The sequence below is a fragment of the Cyprinodon tularosa genome, unplaced genomic scaffold (assembly GCF_016077235.1).
Source record: "Cyprinodon tularosa strain WSP-4 unplaced genomic scaffold, ASM1607723v1 ctg283, whole genome shotgun sequence".
Lineage (NCBI taxonomy): Eukaryota > Metazoa > Chordata > Actinopteri > Cyprinodontiformes > Cyprinodontidae > Cyprinodon > Cyprinodon tularosa.
In genome coordinates this window covers 688,306-706,441 of record NW_024038989.1, presented here as the reverse complement: position 1 = coordinate 706,441, position 18,136 = coordinate 688,306, and positions in this window count along the sequence as shown.

Below are 18,136 nucleotides of genomic sequence, written 5' to 3'. Positions count from 1 at the left end.
TTTCACAGAACAGCTTTGGTTATGCTGGCATTAAATCACACACTTGTTACTCCACATCTTATGTCTCTACAAGGTGCCAGGACAACATAGTTATATTTTTACCACATCCAAAGTTTTGGCAGTGACCTGCCTCAACAATGACAACAACATGTTAGCTGAATATCTTTTTATAATTCCACCTGATTTATCCAAATTTGTTTTTGTACTATTGAATTTACAGAGGGACTATAAAGTCGACTACAAGCATAATATTAGTGTAATAGCAGGCAGTTGGCCCAGCTTCATACAGTTAGGCTTCTCACAAAAATATTCCCCTCTGTTCCTGTCAGGGCTGTAATAAAAAAGGCGTTGGGTAAAACAATAACGGGAGAAGCAATAAGCAGGGAGAAGCAATAACCTTATTGTACCTTTGGGTGACCAATGGGGTTCTGTGAAGGCAAGGACAAACACCAATCTAAATCTCTCCCATGAACACTGTTGGGGAAGGTCATTAAATTAAAAGCCCTCTGTCTTTCCCTCCAGTGCGGGTAAGGATAATATTGCATTGGGGCTGGGATGGAAAAAGAAACACCCATGAGCGGCTTATTTTATACAGAGCATGAGGGTAACAGAGATATACAAAACATGAGTTTTGCAGGCGAGGCCATGTGATGTGCAGCATCTCATGAACACAGAAAGGAAGCTGAGGCCACAGCTGCGCTCCAGCTGAGACCCCAGAGGATGACGTAAACCTCTGTCATATTCTTTGAGAGCTTACTTCCTGTGCTTTGAATTTGGTCAAAGAAATAGGAAAATTATTGATAAAATGTCAGATATCCTTTGTAAGCGCAGAGGGAATAGTAATTAGACAAAAGGCTGAAGGGGCCTTTTGGAATTAAAACAGCTCGGATAACTCTCTGGATGATCAAAAAAATTATTCATCATTATTTAAATCTAGCTCATTTAAAAATACTAAAGTACATGCAGTTTAGTGAAAAAGAAGAAGACTGTTTTTTTTCACCTAAGGACTTCTCAAACCCTTACAGGAATACATTTATATTTATAGAATTATAAGATAAATCAACTGTTAAGTATGGAAATGTAAATACCACATTGATTACATTTTATCAATAAGATTAATCTTCTTATTTCTTTGTTGTCCTAGCTTTTCAAGAAGATGCAGAATCTGAGAGAAGATCTAAATGATAAATGACCTGTAAAAAACCTCTAAAAGACCAGATGGCGTATTTTCAGGTAAGGATGCTTTACGCTCTTTACACTACATTCATTCAATCATCCATTCATGCTCACATTGACTCACCAACGGTGATAAGCCTCACTGTCATTGCTTCCCTGGGCCGCTCTTACAAGATAATCAAAATCTATAGGCCAGCGACCCACCTAACTTAAATAATGGTAAAACACTAGCCTGACGTAGTCGTACTCAATTCTAGTCAGAATATGAGTCTGATACTGCTCCATAGAGCTGTGATTATGGGGCGTATTTCGAACGAACCAGAAAAAAAAAATGCCTCTGCACTCAATTGGATAGACCTACAACCAATAAGAGCAACGGAGTGCATGACGTATGTTAAGCGATGCATAGTTGTTGTCAACAAAAATCAAAGCGTGCAGTTACACGCCTAGAATAAGAAGATGAGCGTGAACGATTTTTTGCTGGTGTTGCAAAAAAATTTATTTGCTGTCGATATCCTCTAGAACAGACCTAATAGCAGAATCTACACACCTCAACTCTCCAGCGGCAGCCATTGTTGTCACTCAAGCGCGCTTTGGTGACGAGGTTGATTACGTTACTGTTGATCATCTGTCCATCATCGTATAAAGCCCGCCCTGACAATTTGATTGGCCCGCCAGATATTGTGCTAGCATACTCGCGCTACTGTTGAGCAATGCCAGACTGAAGCTCCCGACCTCAAACGTTTTGGGCGGGACTAAGTTCAGAATGGCACCCAGGCTAGTAAAACACATCTGACAGTGGATAATATAAAAAGGAATTTAGTTTCTTTGCATTTTTTAAATTAGTTTAGTTTACTCTTTCTTGTCATCTTCTTCTTATCCAGGATGCCCTTCCTGAACAGTGAAGGGGTTTCAGTGCTCAAATGAATCTCAGAGGCTATGTTGTCTGGGGGCCTAAATGGCCCTGGTAGGGTCTTGGAAGGGAAACAGGCTCTTAATGATGACTAAGATATCGAAGGCACGTGACGTTGCCAGCGACGGCAGAGTCTGGACCCCACTATGGAGGCAGGGGGTGGGTTTTTTGGCAATCGCGTCATGGTTGGGTTCTTTCCCAAACGGCCAAGCCAAGTCCCAACAATTCAATGCCATCCAACAGTAGACCCACCATTTGCAGTGGGTACCATGAGGGACCTGTGTTAAGAGGATTGGGCAACGAAGATGGATTATTAATGTATCCTTATCAATTACACGTTTGTTCGAAATCATGAACTGAAGAACGAGATTACGTTTGTCCCTTTCAGAATTTTTAAATGTTTAAAAGTTTATTTTTCTTTTCATTTTTCCACACAGGTCTGTTTGACACTTTGTCTTAAAGGGATGGTGTGTAAGATTTCCCTTCAGTGGTGTGCCCAATAATTTACAAAGGAAAGACTGTTCCAATCCTGCTATGCCTGCAAGACCTTCTACGGAAACCAAGGAGTGACATTTTGCTGTTTCTGACCTACGAGACACATCATCCTCAGTCAGTCTTTTCAAATCAGCTAAAATAAACAATAAAACATGTGGAACATTTCTCTGAAAACAGGGCTGAAAGAAGTTTATGCTCATTAGCTGGTATGACTTAAAATAACAGCAACTGATAACTGTTGCATCTAAGCTTGTTGGGTGTAGGCTGAACTAATTAGTCGTCTCTGCAGGGGGGGGGCAGAGTCAGCTTAATCACCCTCTACATATCAGCTAAAATAAATGATGAAGCACATGGAAAATCTGAAAGGCGCTTAGTTATTTCATAAAAATAAACAAACACTGCCGTGTTTCTAACATAACAACTCATTAAGCTTCACTGTTATATTGGTTTACTCTAACTATCCAGCAGAAAGCCTGGAACCTGCATGTACGTTTTGAAGCCCAGCTCTATCATAAATTGTCTGCAATCAACTGGTTTCCTTAGATAGAAAACTTTGAATCAATTTGACTGTATGATCTGCTTGAATTGTAAAGTGCGTTGAGATGACATGTTGTGAATTGGCCTTATAGAAATAAACTGAATTGAATTGAATCTGGTCAAATTTGCACAGATTCAGACTCTTTTTATCCAGCTGTTACTTCTTTTTCTTTATTGTTTGTTTCTCTTACGGATGGTCCTCATTACAACTAGTGTTGCACCGATAACGATACCAGTATCGGGCAGGGCATCGGTGAGTACCAACAAATAGGGCGCCAATACCAATTTGAGAGCCAGAAGTTTATTCAACTATTGTCACCCATTCCAGGTGGGCAAAAAAAAGTTCTACTGGATTTACTTTGTATTAGTCTTTTTCCTGCTTCACAAAGGTAGGCAGCAGCTTGACAAAGCCACGATGGCAATTATTTTACATCCAAGTAGTATGCAGTTATTCATATATGCACACACACACATCAATTTCAAATAGATGGTATCGGTATCGGCCAGTACTGCACATCCAGGTATCGGGTTTCAGGACCAAAAAATGGCATCGGGGCAACACTTATTACAACTGAAAGTGGATAATGGAATGAACTGCGGCCGTTATTGCCTGTTTTAAACTCCTCCCCCCGAAGACATGTTTTCAGTTAGAGGTAAAAGGCTTAAGGCTGACAAGTTTGTCCCATTTTGGCTCGTCTGATCAAAAATGGCGATGCAATATGGCGTCTCACGTTTGGTGTATCAGTGTATTTAGTATCTAGTAATTTCATGAGAATGCTTTTGTTTCTGAGTATCAGAATTTCTCTGATTATGTATTTATTAAAGAAATGCTTAATTTTAACTAATAATAAATTACATATTGAACTCACTCTTCCTTAAATGTGAAGCTTATCTAAAAAACACAGTAAGTAGGAACTAGTAGCAGCGAATAACATGACTTTTATATGGTTTCTGTTTGGGTGTGTCAGACTTAATTTGATTGGTTACTTTTTTACTTTTTTGTACCTTTTTATAATGGCTATTAAATTCTCCTTTGATTTCCTCTAGATCAGCGAGAGAGCTTTAAAGGTTGGGTTTCTGTGGCTGAGCTGCTGCAACTATTAATCTAATTATCTATTAATCTCCAAGTAAAGTGAAACATGATGGTTGCAGTGGTGTAGAGCACACACTCAGTGGACTTAAGGGCAGAGGAGATGGGTTTTTCTTTTATGACAATTATTCTCTTGCTTTCCAGTGGATGAGTCTCAGTTTGATAGATGTCATAAGAGCAGAATGTGTTTATTATACTGTAGGGTCGGTATTTTTAAAAGTGTCTTATCAGGTTGTATGGCCTTATGAATTTCTAAGCCAGTAGCCCAATCTGGTTATGTAAAAAGGTCTTCAGGTTAAATTATCAGGCCCTGTTGTATTTTAACATTTAATTTCTATGTTTTACCTTTTTTCCTAAATATACAAAGCATTGTATATTTAACATAACTGTTGTATATTCAACATAACAACACCCTGTGATCAGAGGAACAATATTGAGCATGTGTGTAATATGTAAAAACGGAAGGACCTGGAGATATATAATATATCGCTGGAAGACTAAATAATGCTGAGTGACTCAGCAACGCCTAACTGAAGAAAGGCAAGAAGTCCAAGATCGAGAGAGAAAAAGACCAAAAAAAATATGGCTCCATGCAGTGTTGTTTTTGACAGCCATCATAGTACGGAAACTATTATTAGTCTTAGTCACATTTTAGTAATTATGATATGTGATAGTTTTAGTCAATTTTATGTTGTAAAAAAAGTTAACCTTTAAAATTTCGAATAACAGCCAGATTCTTATCTTTACCAGACTGAAAGCTCTTGCCTATATACTACAATTGTTTGTGAAATAATGCCCTACGTTATAAACAAACGTCTCACAAAAGCTGTAAAATATATATATATATATATATATATATATATATATATATATATATATATATATATATATATATATATATTTTTTTTTTTTTTTTTTTTTTTTTTTTTTTTTTTTTTCTAATAACAAATATATAACGGTTTTATGCTTTTTGATACTTTGGTACAATTAAAGTGGGTGACTAAGCACTTTTAAGGAATGGGGCACCACTTCTTACTTTAAGTGAAGAATGATCAGTGTTGCAAAATACAGAGTATTTCTGACCACCTTGTGGCCACAATTCGGGTATGTCTTGGTTTGGTTCCAAAATGACTGCACTGATGAGCAAAGTAGTACATTATTCATAAATAAGTTTGGTTTAGAAAAACTTGACTGGCCTACATCCAGACCTTACTTCAACCACACATAACACCCTTGGGATAAATTAGGGTAAAGGTTTATTGGCCAAAACCTGTCTGACCGCACAATTGCTTTTCTGAAAGAATGTACAAAAAATTCAAACTAACATAACCTTAAACCCAATGGAGACCATTCCCAGCTAAGTTAAAGCTACTACAGCTAAAAGCATGGGACATCATCATGTTAACCATTTTGGATTCAGAATTAGATCTTATTCAAGATCTTTTCTCATGTGCTATATAATTAGAGACAATATTGATGTATGATGCAAAAACTTGAGAACTAAACCCATTTTTTCCTTATTTTTTTATACATTTTACCTGTGTTAAAGTAGTGATAACAATATCTCAGAAGTATTATCGAGGCTTGCTATTTTATTATTTCATTATAATTTCACTCAGCCATGTCTCCACTCAATTTGTATTCATTGCCTAATCCCAGCCTCCTTTATTTATTTACTTAGAAGGCTGGATCACATCCTGACTTATTTACAGTCAACCTATCCTTATCTGTCTTGCACAGGAGAATTTTATGCTTGACAAAGGGCAGTGCGTCAACACAATACAATAATTTAAAAAAGTCAGCACTAATGCATGCATGTTAAAACAATATAAATCTGTTCATTCTAAAAATCCTGAAAGACCTTTTAGCATTTATCGGTTTCTGCTCATCTCCTGGTGGTTTAGTTTACTCATCTGGATCTTTTAAAGCTGAGTCTGCTAGGACTGAATTTCTACGACTCATTCATTAAATCCCAGTTCTGTTTGTCCTTCACCTCATCAAACCAAACGTAGCACAGTAGGGTTAAATATAACTGTGTGCATTTGTCATGACTAATATGCATCATGTTGCAAAAGTTGTATTTCTGTTGTATTTTCTTCTAAAATAAGAAAACTCACACAAATTCTAGATGGCCCGATTGATACTTAGAGCTGCAATGTCAGCATTGTATAAAAAATAGAAGTGTTTTTTTTTGGACATCTACAATAAGAATTGATTTATTGTCTTGTTTATGATTCTTTTTTTTATCTACTTTTTGTCTGTCAGTAACATTCTGCTGTTGCTGTAAATCAGTTTACCAATTAATCTAATAAATGTTTTGTATCTCTCTTTTCCTCCTGCATGTGTTTCTCTGCTAACTTGCTACTGTTTGACACTCTGTTAGTGCTTAACTTCAGTTCCACATGCTTCAAACAGCTAATAATTTCTTACAGCTACATTGTTCAAGTGACATCTATATCTTGGAAGGAAACCCAGTGAAACCTTTTGCTTCTTCGGGGCTCTGCCACTACATAGCACTTTAGCCGAGTGTCCAGGTGATGCAGTTGTTGGGAGGAATTTGCCGACTCATACCCTGCACACAAGGCCCCCTGCACATGGATTCTATAACTAGTTTGTGACTATTATTATGATTTTTGGGGGGGGGGGAAACTAAAACTTATTTTATTTGATTTAGGGTCAACAACCTTAAATTAAATCACAGACAGGTCACACCTTCATTTATTTTACTTTATTTAATCTCACTCAGACATTGGCAGTTCTTGACATGCTCCTGTTATGGCCCCTATATTGATGACAAAATATTAAATAAATTTATGATGATGATGATTGGTTTATTGGATCCATTTCAGTTTTTACCTGTGGAGGTTTACTTTAATGCTGATTTTAATATTAGGGTGTTACACTTTTAGCTTTGGCTGCATTGAAATCGTGGTTCTTATCTGATGTGTCGGGGTCTGGAACCTGCAACTTCACAGCAGCAAGGGCTTCTTTCATTATGTGGCTAACTTAAATTTTTACTTAATTCTTTTGTTCTTTGCCTTAATAAACACACAAAAACAATACCCTGGCCCCATCCTGACCTCCCTAGTACATATGGTCTAGAACTATCACTGTACTCATATTATAGATTTGGGATTTGATCATCTTAAACTATATAATAAACATTCAGGTTCTTTTCACTAGTTATAAAAAATATTATATTTACTTCCCTTATTATTCTAGCAAACCTGACATTGTGTATTGTACAAAGGTGGCATCTTTAAAGAAGCCATACAAGCCTGAAATAAATAACCACACCAACTTCATGGCAAAAATGTCAGCACTAGATGAATAAAGAAAATATATTTCAAAGTTGTTAAAGAAATTTTAATCTTAAAGAATGATAAAGAAAGATCAGCATTTACTATAAACATTTCTTTAAAAAATAAATTTAGTGTCTGGGTGTGATCTATAACAAAGAGTGCACATTATTGTCTATAAAAAAAAAAAGAAATCTCCATAAATAAGTTATTACGATAATTTCCATCACAGCCTTGTTTATAACTTTTTGTTTGAATATTCAGGCATGTGTGCAAATTTGACTCCTAGTGTCACTCAAGCATGTAATAGGGAAAATGTTTTTATGGGAATGCCCTTTTGCAGATTAAAAAACATATTCCCAATTAGGTTTTTACGATTAATAAGATCACAATATTTGCTGCAGAACTTAAAAACATGGTAGTGGACTTCCCTAATTGCCATTTTTATTTATGTTTTTGTAGTCCAACACTCAGGATCCTGAAGCTACAAGTGGATAAGTGAAATATCCTGTTTGGTGTATCAGCCAATCTTGTTCATTACACTGTACCCCAGTTATCGTAACCTGACTCCGCCAGATGGATTTCGTCCGCATATCCATCTGGAAACCTTCCGTAGATGTAATTTTGGGAAGGGGCAAATATACTGGTTAGCTGATTGGCCTATGTTGGGGATAGACGGGCCAAATAAACCAATCAGATCAATGAAGCAAATGACGTAACAGAGCAACGACGAAGAGGAGCCAATTGATAGATCAAACTCTTGCCGAAACCAGTCGGGAGAAGAGCAAAAACATATTTTCCTCTGAGAAAAGCCTCCAGAGAAGTGTTTTGCTCTTCTTTCAGTGAAGAAATACTCTGTAATTCCGATAAAACTTGCTCGATAGCCAACTAACGCTAGTTTCATCGGCTGAAGCCGCTATGTTCTTTAGACTGAACTGTCGCGCTTCTCGTTGCGTCACACCTCAACCCGCCTTAAAGCCAATGCTGATTGGACGTTCGTTTGGTGAACGGCTCCAAATTTTCTTCAACGGAGAGTCTCCAGACTGATTAGCGAGTGAAATCTTGAAAGCTTGCGAGATCAGGATGGTCTCACGAGGCTACAGTTATCGTGCCATGAGATAAATTTATCTCTAGTATCAAACTACAAAAAATTGCCATACAGCCAGCTGATTTTAAGATGTATGTTTGATGTTCTTGCCATAATAATAGTCATAATATAAACATGAATGACCCAAAGTGAGTTTTAATTTGAAATTAGTTTCTAATTTGAGCCTAACGATCAGCTGACGTATATTGATGTTTGTAATGATATAACGGTAAATATTTCCTGGATAGCAGTGACCGCTGCTGCTCTCTGAAACAAGGCAGGCTCGATAGTGTTAATTAAAGCCATATGTAACATGTTGAAACACTTCAAACACATCACTACAACAGGTGAAAATAGCTGCTTTAATGCTCACTGATATAGTTAACTCCAGAAACCACGGCAAGAGTTCAGCACAAGACGACTGTTCTGAATGGATGATCACTTTTCCTGCTCGACTCAGGAAAACCTTCTCACTGTCTGGCCACTGTCAGTCAAACATCCTTAAGTATGTTGGCCAATCAGTATCGAGCAGCCAGCTGCATGAGCTGCCCCTGCTCAATAGACCCCCTTGGAGGTCTAGACTCACTGGAAGAGATGTCTTTTGGTGTGTTATTCGATCAGGGCTCTACTTTCTCGCTGTTTACCTTGATATACTGAGGCTCCGACCTCAACAGCAATTTCACATTGAGGCTGACAGCCAGAGTCCTGCTGCTCCAGAGCGGAGGGGAGATTGCATCTGAAAGCAGAATAAACAGCTGATTAATGTGCAACATAGTAATTAAATCAGCCGCATTATAGCATATATTTAATGCAGTTTAATGACTTAAATTAAAAAAATTTGACATTGCTTATTTTACCAATAATTTCACAACTTTTTCAGGAGAGGTTTACCCTCCCGAGTATTCATTGAGAAATCCCCACTGCTGGATTGTCTAGCAACCTTCACTTCAGAAAGTTTTGTCTGCAACCTCAGCAGCTGTATTTTAAATAGTTGGTAGGATATTTTATTTATAGTCCATTTGTTCTCAGTAGAATTAGAAAAGTCTTTGTTACAACATATTTGAGCTTTTTTCTGTATGATCATTCTATTTACTGTACCCTGTTTGATTAGATGTGTGTTGACTGTGTTCATTTTGACAAGCTTTCCCCTTGGCTTGAGCAACTGCTCCCAAAAGCATCTGTGCATGTGTGTACAGGTAATCATAGTCAGCCCTGGTGCAATTTCAAAATCCTGTTCATTCTCAGGCTATAGCCATCATCCATTGTTCATTTGTACGATAGCACTGCTGACCTATACGATTAGATAAAAACAGCCCCAGCATTCATGAGCTGCACCACTGTGAGTCCTGTCTATATGATCTGCTGAATCAACTGGGCACTCGAACAAGGACACAGCATTGGATAGAACTGGAGCACTGAACAGTATCATTACCACAGAAGCCTGTTTCCAAAACATGCATCAAGTTAGTCACTTCTAGCTAGAAGACCTATGGAAAGCCCCAATTTCCTATATATTTGACAAAAAGCATTATATTCACCTCTTTATTCCAATAAATAAAAGAGTATAAATAAAAAACATTGAAGGTTTGAAAGGTGATGGTTTGCCATTGTCAAAAAAAAAGAGTAGTTTCAGATTAATTAATTTGAAACTGTTAGGAATCATGTTTGTGTGGGTTGTGCTTTTGTTTGTTTTTTCCCTCCACCACCAGGTGGCGCCTGGTTCTCGTTGGCCTCCTCACACACCTGCGGATGGTTACCTCATTAACGGAGAACTCTTAAGCTGCTGACTGCCACTACCTCGACGCCAGAGTGTTTGCCAGTTTTGGGTACTCTAGCCAAGCTGAGTTTTGCTGAATCAAACTGAGTTTTGTTACCGGAGTCTAATCTTGTTGTTTTTGTCTTTGCCTCTCAGCAGGAAGTCATCCTGCAAACTGGATGTTTTGGACCTTCTTCCCCCTGGAAGGATTCTCTGAACATCAAACTGAGCTGAAGATTCAAACTGGTGGTTTGGATCTACTTTTCCCCAAGGATTGTTTGGGCTTCTCTCTGAGCAGGGGATTCATCTCCACAAGAAACCGTTCAAGAACCGCAGGAAATCTTGTCAGCTCCTCCGTTCCTCAAGGAAACACCTCAAAATGGTTAAACCCTGTCCGCCCTCCAATGAACAAGTCTATTACTGGAACAACCCACACTGACTGGATTCAACGAAATACACCTTTTTCTGGAAACATGAGTCCTGTTGCCTTTATTCCCTTCTTCAAATCAAAGACTCAAATTTCCCTCTGAGCCTGAACTAACCGCAGAACCTTCCCCTTCACTTTTCAGTCCCGGTTCGACAGTGTTCAGAGCAGCACTGGACTCCTCTTTACCAACTCACAATAAAACCTGTTAAACTTTTCCCTGGTCTCTCTGTTTGGTTTTCTACATGTGGGTCAGATATTTAGATAAAATCATGACAGAAACTTTCTTTAATCGGTTTTATAAGGGGTGAGTTATTTCCAAAATATTTGTGATTTTGGAAATAACTCGACATGTTTAAACAAGTTTGATGACGTTTTCGGTTTTATACAGTAGCCCAACAAAGCCTTGTTTTATATAAAACCTTGACCTCAACGCTATTCCTGACATTTTGAAAAGCTTCCTGGATGGGAAGCGAAACATCTTCAAACTTGGAAACAATGACTTGGATGACGGAGATCCTTCACCAGCATTTATCAGGGTGTTCTGCTTAGTGGAAACTGATGCACCTTACATCCGTCTTTTCCGCACTATAACCCCCTACTTTTTTCCCCTGCTTTAAACCATGCGGCTTATACTAAGATGTGGCTTTTAAATTTTACCTAACTGTCAGGAGATGGAAGTCAAGTTGGAAATCTAAGGGAGGACAGGTCAGTAGGTATGTGCGGCTGATATATGTATGTTTACAGTTTTTTTAAAAACATTGTGGACATGGCTTACAGTGAGGTGGTTCTATGGGAAAATGTGGTAGATTGATGGCATCATCCAGGCCGAGAGCACTTAGTGAAAACAAATCATTCTGATAATCCTAAAAATGGGAGAGTAAATGAGGCAGAAAAAAGTTTGCTATATTCAATGTAAGTAAATACCTTTTTTCCAAATCTATTCAGCTCTATTTTCCACACCTGCATTCACCTACAAACACATGTATTCAGAAGCAAAGTGAGTGCATAAAAATAGGCTTACAACATTCAACATCTACATAACATAATGTTGTGCTAAAAGTTGAGTCTGTGGTTTACTTACTTATATTCTGTGTAATACAAAAATGCATCAATGTTTTCATGGTTCCATTTATTGTTACTTACTGTTAGTATGATAATTAAAAATAGATCTGATTTCTTTTTACATTTAATACTTGATTTTATCAAATATTTATATTTTGTCAAATAAATTATTTAAATATCCCAAAAATCAGGATACAGCAAAAAGAGAGCAAGACACCCTTATCCAGTTTATTCTTATTCTATTTAATGATCTTTTAGTTATCAGGCTCCTCGCCCTCAAACCAACTACCAGTTTAAGTTATTGAGGCGGAAAAACATTCCCTTTGATGATGTTTATAGTTAGAGTGGCTCCGGTTATCCTGATCTTTCTCTATAGTTATGCTGCTATAAGCTTAAGCTGCTGGAGGACATAGAAATTATTTTTTTTCATTCTATCTCTATTCTCCCATTCTGCAGTATTTTTCAGTTCAACCACTAAATCTTGGTTCTCTCAGCTTTTTCTCCTCATCTTCATCTGGTCTGTTCCTGTTTTGCCGTAGCACCATCCTGGATGGAAATATCAGTTTGGCTGCTGCTATCAACAATTATAATTATGGATAATGGAGTTGGGTATGTTTTTCAGTCTGTTTTCTCTTTCATCCCTTTGGGCATGAAAAAATGGCTGAGAATTGATCTGCCTAAAATGAGGCAGATGAACTGTTTCTTTCTTTGTTGACAGAGCCACATATGGAACTAGTGTAATCCAACCTTTTATAATATAACAAGTGTTTATGGATCAGTGCTGTTATGTTCTCTTTTTTCAGTCTGCTTCTGTTCCTTGAATACCCAATCAGCCTCAGCAGAAGGCCGCTCACACTGAATCTGGTACAAAAATCCTCCTGAAGCCTCATGAAGTGAGAAGTCTATATTTACAGAAATCTGTCTGTATAATGTCGGCTGCCTATTTAATGTTCAAAATGTTTGTAGATTACCTTTCTTACCAACATACCTGATATTCTCAATTTCATCAAACATCTGCAGCTGGCAGACACTTGAGAATCGTGACTTCTAAGTTTAGTTCATCCTGGAGTGGAAAGCATACACACAATCCTAGCACACTTCGTACTTCATGTTGTTTTGCCCCAATTACTGTGTGGTGAGTTTCACTCTTTAAAATATAGAGGTTTAATCATTAAGGACCTTTGCACCTCTCTTGCAGGTCCATTAATAATAATAACAGGTAATAATAACTTTCCACAGTCTAAACAAAATAGCTGTGTGAAAATATTTAAGATGGAGAGCTTCATGGGGAGCAGCAGCACGTCGTGTAATGACTGGGTCCCTTAAGGTCATGGGCTAATAGATGACTTAGGTGGGTTGCACGCATTTGCAAAGCAAAAGTCAGATTATTGAGAGTTATGTCATCGTGCAGAAGGGTATAAGATATTTAATAGACAAGGTGAAGAAAGTAAAAAGCACACTATATTTTGAAGTAGAGACTGATAATACAAAGGTATCTTCATTGAGATACTTTCATCACAAGAAAGCTTAAAGTCTCATTTTCTTGCAAGCAGCACTCATTACCTCAAGTATTCAGAGAAATTTGAAACAGATGTGTTTTTAGATGTAATTCACCATAATAAAAAAGGGAGCAGACAAAGACATTTCTTAGAAAACAATAAACAATGGATATGTAAAATTGAAAGGACTGGATGAAGCACTTGGAAATGCATACAGAAAGATCCTTCGACTGTCAGGAGAAAGCAAACAGAGCTCAGGCATTACATTCAAAATCCCATAACAGGCAAACACATGGTGAGAAAAATAAATAAGAAAAAAAGGCGTTTATTTCAATGTTGTTTGTTTTTTTCCAAATCATTTTCAACAAAAAGTTGATCAGACCTCCAGATTGTATCGAAGCTGAAGTATACTTGCTTATATGCAAGAAAAGATATATAAGTGACTTTGAAGCTGAGAATATAGTGTATAGTGTTTGGGATCGAATTAAAAAGGAAAAGGGAAAACTGGTAGGACAGTGCTTACTCTATTTGTGTCAATACTGAATTATAATTTAAACATTATTAATGTTTTTGTTTTGTTTTTTGGGGGGGCTGTGAAATAAAAACAAACGATGCCTTTGTAACAATCTGGTGAATGACATAATCTCTCAAATGAGGGAAAGATAATCTCTTTCCCCTCCGAACCCTCCGTACTGACGAGCTTTGCTGCTTTTAAGCTTGAAAGTCTTAGTGATCAACCTACATTTTCTCTGTCCGACTTTCATCTGTGACATTTTTATTAAGATAAACATAGTTTCAGTTCTAGGAGAGTTTTTTTTTTTTTTTTTTTAGTATGAGGTTATTCAAAAGTAAAGATGGAGAAACAGTCTTCTGACAATATTGATTAAACTTTGGCTAGAATGTATTGCTATAAACATTATAGACAACATTTTTACACATATACTAAAATGATCTCAGTCAAACAATGGGTTTAGTGATGACAATTATCTTAATTTAATAAGATCCAGACTCTGAATCTGCTTACATGATGGTGAACATCACAGAAAGTAATCACTGCTAAATACTTGGCATGTAAGCATGACAGCATCTTTCCAGTGTGCAACAAGAGTCAGAGGCTCAGAAAGGCAAGAGAGAGAAAAAAAGTAGATAAGAAATGTTCTAAGTTTTTTGTTTGTTTGTTTGTTGTTGTTGTTGTTGTTGTATTTTGCCCTGAAAGGCAAAGTAAAAGAAATACTTAAATAAGAAAAATTATAAGTTTAATTTTGTTTGCAATTTTTTGTTCGTTTTTTTTTTTTTTTTTCAAAAGAAAATAAATATCTAAATATGAAAGGTTCTGATTTTTGTTTTTTTGTGTTTTTTTCTGCCCTGAAAGACAACAGACATTTTTTTTAAATAAAACAGTTAAAAGTTGTTTTTTTTGTGTGTTTTTTTTAAAAGCACAATAAAAATTATTTATTTTATCCTGTACCAGCAACACCTTAGTACCTTTAAATAAACTCTTTAAACTAGGGCTGAAACAATTAATTGGATTGATCATGCTTAATCGATTAATGAAATACTCGTCAACTAATTTACTAATTCATTAATCCTTAACTGGAGTATAGAGACTGTAAGACATGCCTTTAGCTGAAAAATCCACCTACTTGGAGCAGTAAATACATCAAAATTGCAAAAAGAAACATACATTTTTTTAATTTAAAATAAATTTCAAAATATTTGTGCAAAAATTCGATGTGTGCATTAATCTGTTCTACCCAGAACTCATCAAGTGCAAAAGTTTTAGTTTGACCTGGTTTGATTCTGTAAAAAATTTCCTTTAAGGATCCTTTTGCTATCTGATTATTAGTCCATGGATGGAAAAAATAATCGATAGATTAATCAATTAGCAAAGTTATTGTTACTTCCAGCCCTGCTTTAAATGCTTCTACTTGTGTTGGCTGAATTTTGTGTCTCCATATTATGTTCAGGCATTTCACGCTCAACCTTGTGCTCTTGTGCTCCTTGTTGACCATATTTGTTGATTTTTAACTCATCGAGACTCCACCTGTTTCTTCATCTGTCTGTCCTTATCCCTGCTCACAAACTTTTGTTATTTGTGGTTAGAAAACTTTATCTGGGCTACGTTTGGATATCAGATGTTGGATCTGGATCATCTTGGTATCAGTTGTTTCTATTTATGTGCTCTAAATTAGTTTGCTGTCCACCAAAGTGCCCATTCAGACTACATCACCTGGTCAGCAGATGCCACAATAAAAGACCCCTGAATCACCTTTTTGCTGAGCCCTTTAGACATCCGCTGTCCAAGTTCTGTTATCTCTTGCTAAGCCAATCCAATTGTTTTCTGATAAAACCAATTTATCTATTAATAAAGTTCTGTTTAGATCAGAACCAGGCAGAGTGAGACATTGGTTTAACCGTATTTCTGTCTGTTTCAAGATTGCAAGAGTAAAGAAGCACTATTGAGATGACATCTTGATGGATTATCACTGCTCTCCTTTGTTAAATGAACTCATTGATCACAGTTAATTTTTATTTTCCATTTAGATGTCCAATTTATCCCATTATTATGTCCTCTGCTTTTTCTTACTCATTCTAGTCATTTATGTTGAGACCCTTACGATCCCACACTCTCTCTCCATCACTCCTTATGATCTTATTTTTTCCTATCACACTTAGATTTTTCATCTCTTTTTTTGTGATCCCTATTATTAAATTTTGCCCCACCAATCATATTCTTCTGGGTAAGGCATGTGCTTATTCATCCTACCCATCATCTTCACCCTCTTTATGAGTCTTCTTTATCATAATCATTCTTGTTATTGGTTTATATTACCCATTAACTTCCTCATCACTTTTTACATCCCTTTTTCTAGCTCTCTATTCTACTAATCCCTCTGTTCGATCAGATTTCATCTAAACCATCCTTTTTAATCCTAATAACCCTTGTAATGTTTCCTAATTAACCCTTTTATTGCACGTTTAATATATTATCTTGTCTTTTTTAATAATCTTTAATAATTTTGCAAAGTAGTAGAAAACAAAAAACAAAAAGCTCATCTTTAAATCTAATATGTGGCACTTATTTTTCATTTAACAACCGTTAGCCAGCTCATTATGCTGTCATCTCTCTTGGGGTGGCTCCCAAGTTAGTGATGTCATTCGCCCACTGAGAAAACTCCCACTCTGACTCCCCAGATGAAGCTTAGTCTTTCTATTCCCTCTCCATTTGATTAGATCAGTGAACTCACATTCTTGTCAATAATCCATGTTATCTGAATGTCGGCATTTTTTAATGTTCTCTAAAAATGACTTTAAAAGAATAAGTTTTTGCCTTGTTAACCTTTGCTCTGCTTATACTTCAAAGTTTCAATGGAGATGCATGTCTGGCGGTTATTGCTGTATCAGTTTATTTTTATAGTGCAACTACATAGAACAACACACATTTCATGGGCAAAATTTAATCAGGTTCATTTATTTTCTGCAAACACAATGGCTACAAAGCATGACTGTAGAATATCATAGAAAAAATATAATTTGAGTATATGTAAAGGTAGTAAACACTGAAAAAACATAGAAAAATGTCAAATTCATATAGAATAGTGCAATAAGAATGTTGTTCAGTTCACTAAAATATATGGTGTGCATGATGTTTAATCTGACTTTGAATTTTGATTTAATTGGTTCAGGTTTAAATTCCTACAATATGTTTTTTAATTATTTTTTCTATAAAAAAAGATTTTTATTTTTTATCATTAAACAGAAGCAGAACCTTACTTGAAATTTGAAAAAAAAAAAAAAAAGCCATTATCAAGAGCAGCTTGAGTTTCAGGCCTTTTACATTAAAAAAAAAAACTGTCAATATAAACATCAGTATAACTACCAGCAGGAGGTCCAAAAACATCTAACTGCGCATCATTAACAGGATATTTTTGCACACCACATATATTTTGACCTGTCACAGCAAGAGGGAATCAGGCATAATGAACATTAACAATAAATTTGCTCTACTTTAACATTAAGTATGTGATGACGGCATTATAGAGAATAGGCACAATATCAGAACCAAGAAAATCCAAAGCTGCTAATTAATGTTATTATGTCCCACCGGTGATTTCCTTCCTGTGACAGGTCAAGCTTTCAACGGGGAGAAGGGAGGCCATTAGGGATAATCATTCAGCACTCACAAAGCTGTTTCTGCGTCATGGAGGGAAACTGAAACTGCACTTTTTAAATGACAATGTCTTTGAAGACTTTTCAGATGTAGTTAGAAGGATCAATACCAATGTAATTTGTTTTTCAACTTAATCTAGTCAGCGATACAATGCTAACAGCATTTGGAAATCCTGAAGCTGAGGAGACTATAGCACTGAAAAAGCAATTTGGGTGAATTGACCCTGTTTTTAAATGTTACATCCTGATATATAAAGGATTGTAAAGGTGAAAGAACACATACAGGACATCCTTCCATCCTTCTTTCCATCCAGAGTTTGTAAGTTGGTATCACAGTTTAATGTTTTTTCCAAACCTGCTGCAGAAATCTTGACATTTATACCTAAGTGTAATTTTGGACTAAATAGTTCATAAAACATCTCTAGACTGTGGAAGGAAATAAGTAGGGGTGCCCAAGGAGAACCCTTTGTGATCCTGACTGCTACAGTAGTTGATATTTATGCTTTACTTTGATCATTTTTGTAGTTTTTTTTTTTTTTATTACCTTTGAAGTCCCAAAACCAAATTTGGGAAACACTAAGCAACAGTAATCAGCAGGGAGATATAGGCAGTCTAAACTCCTTTA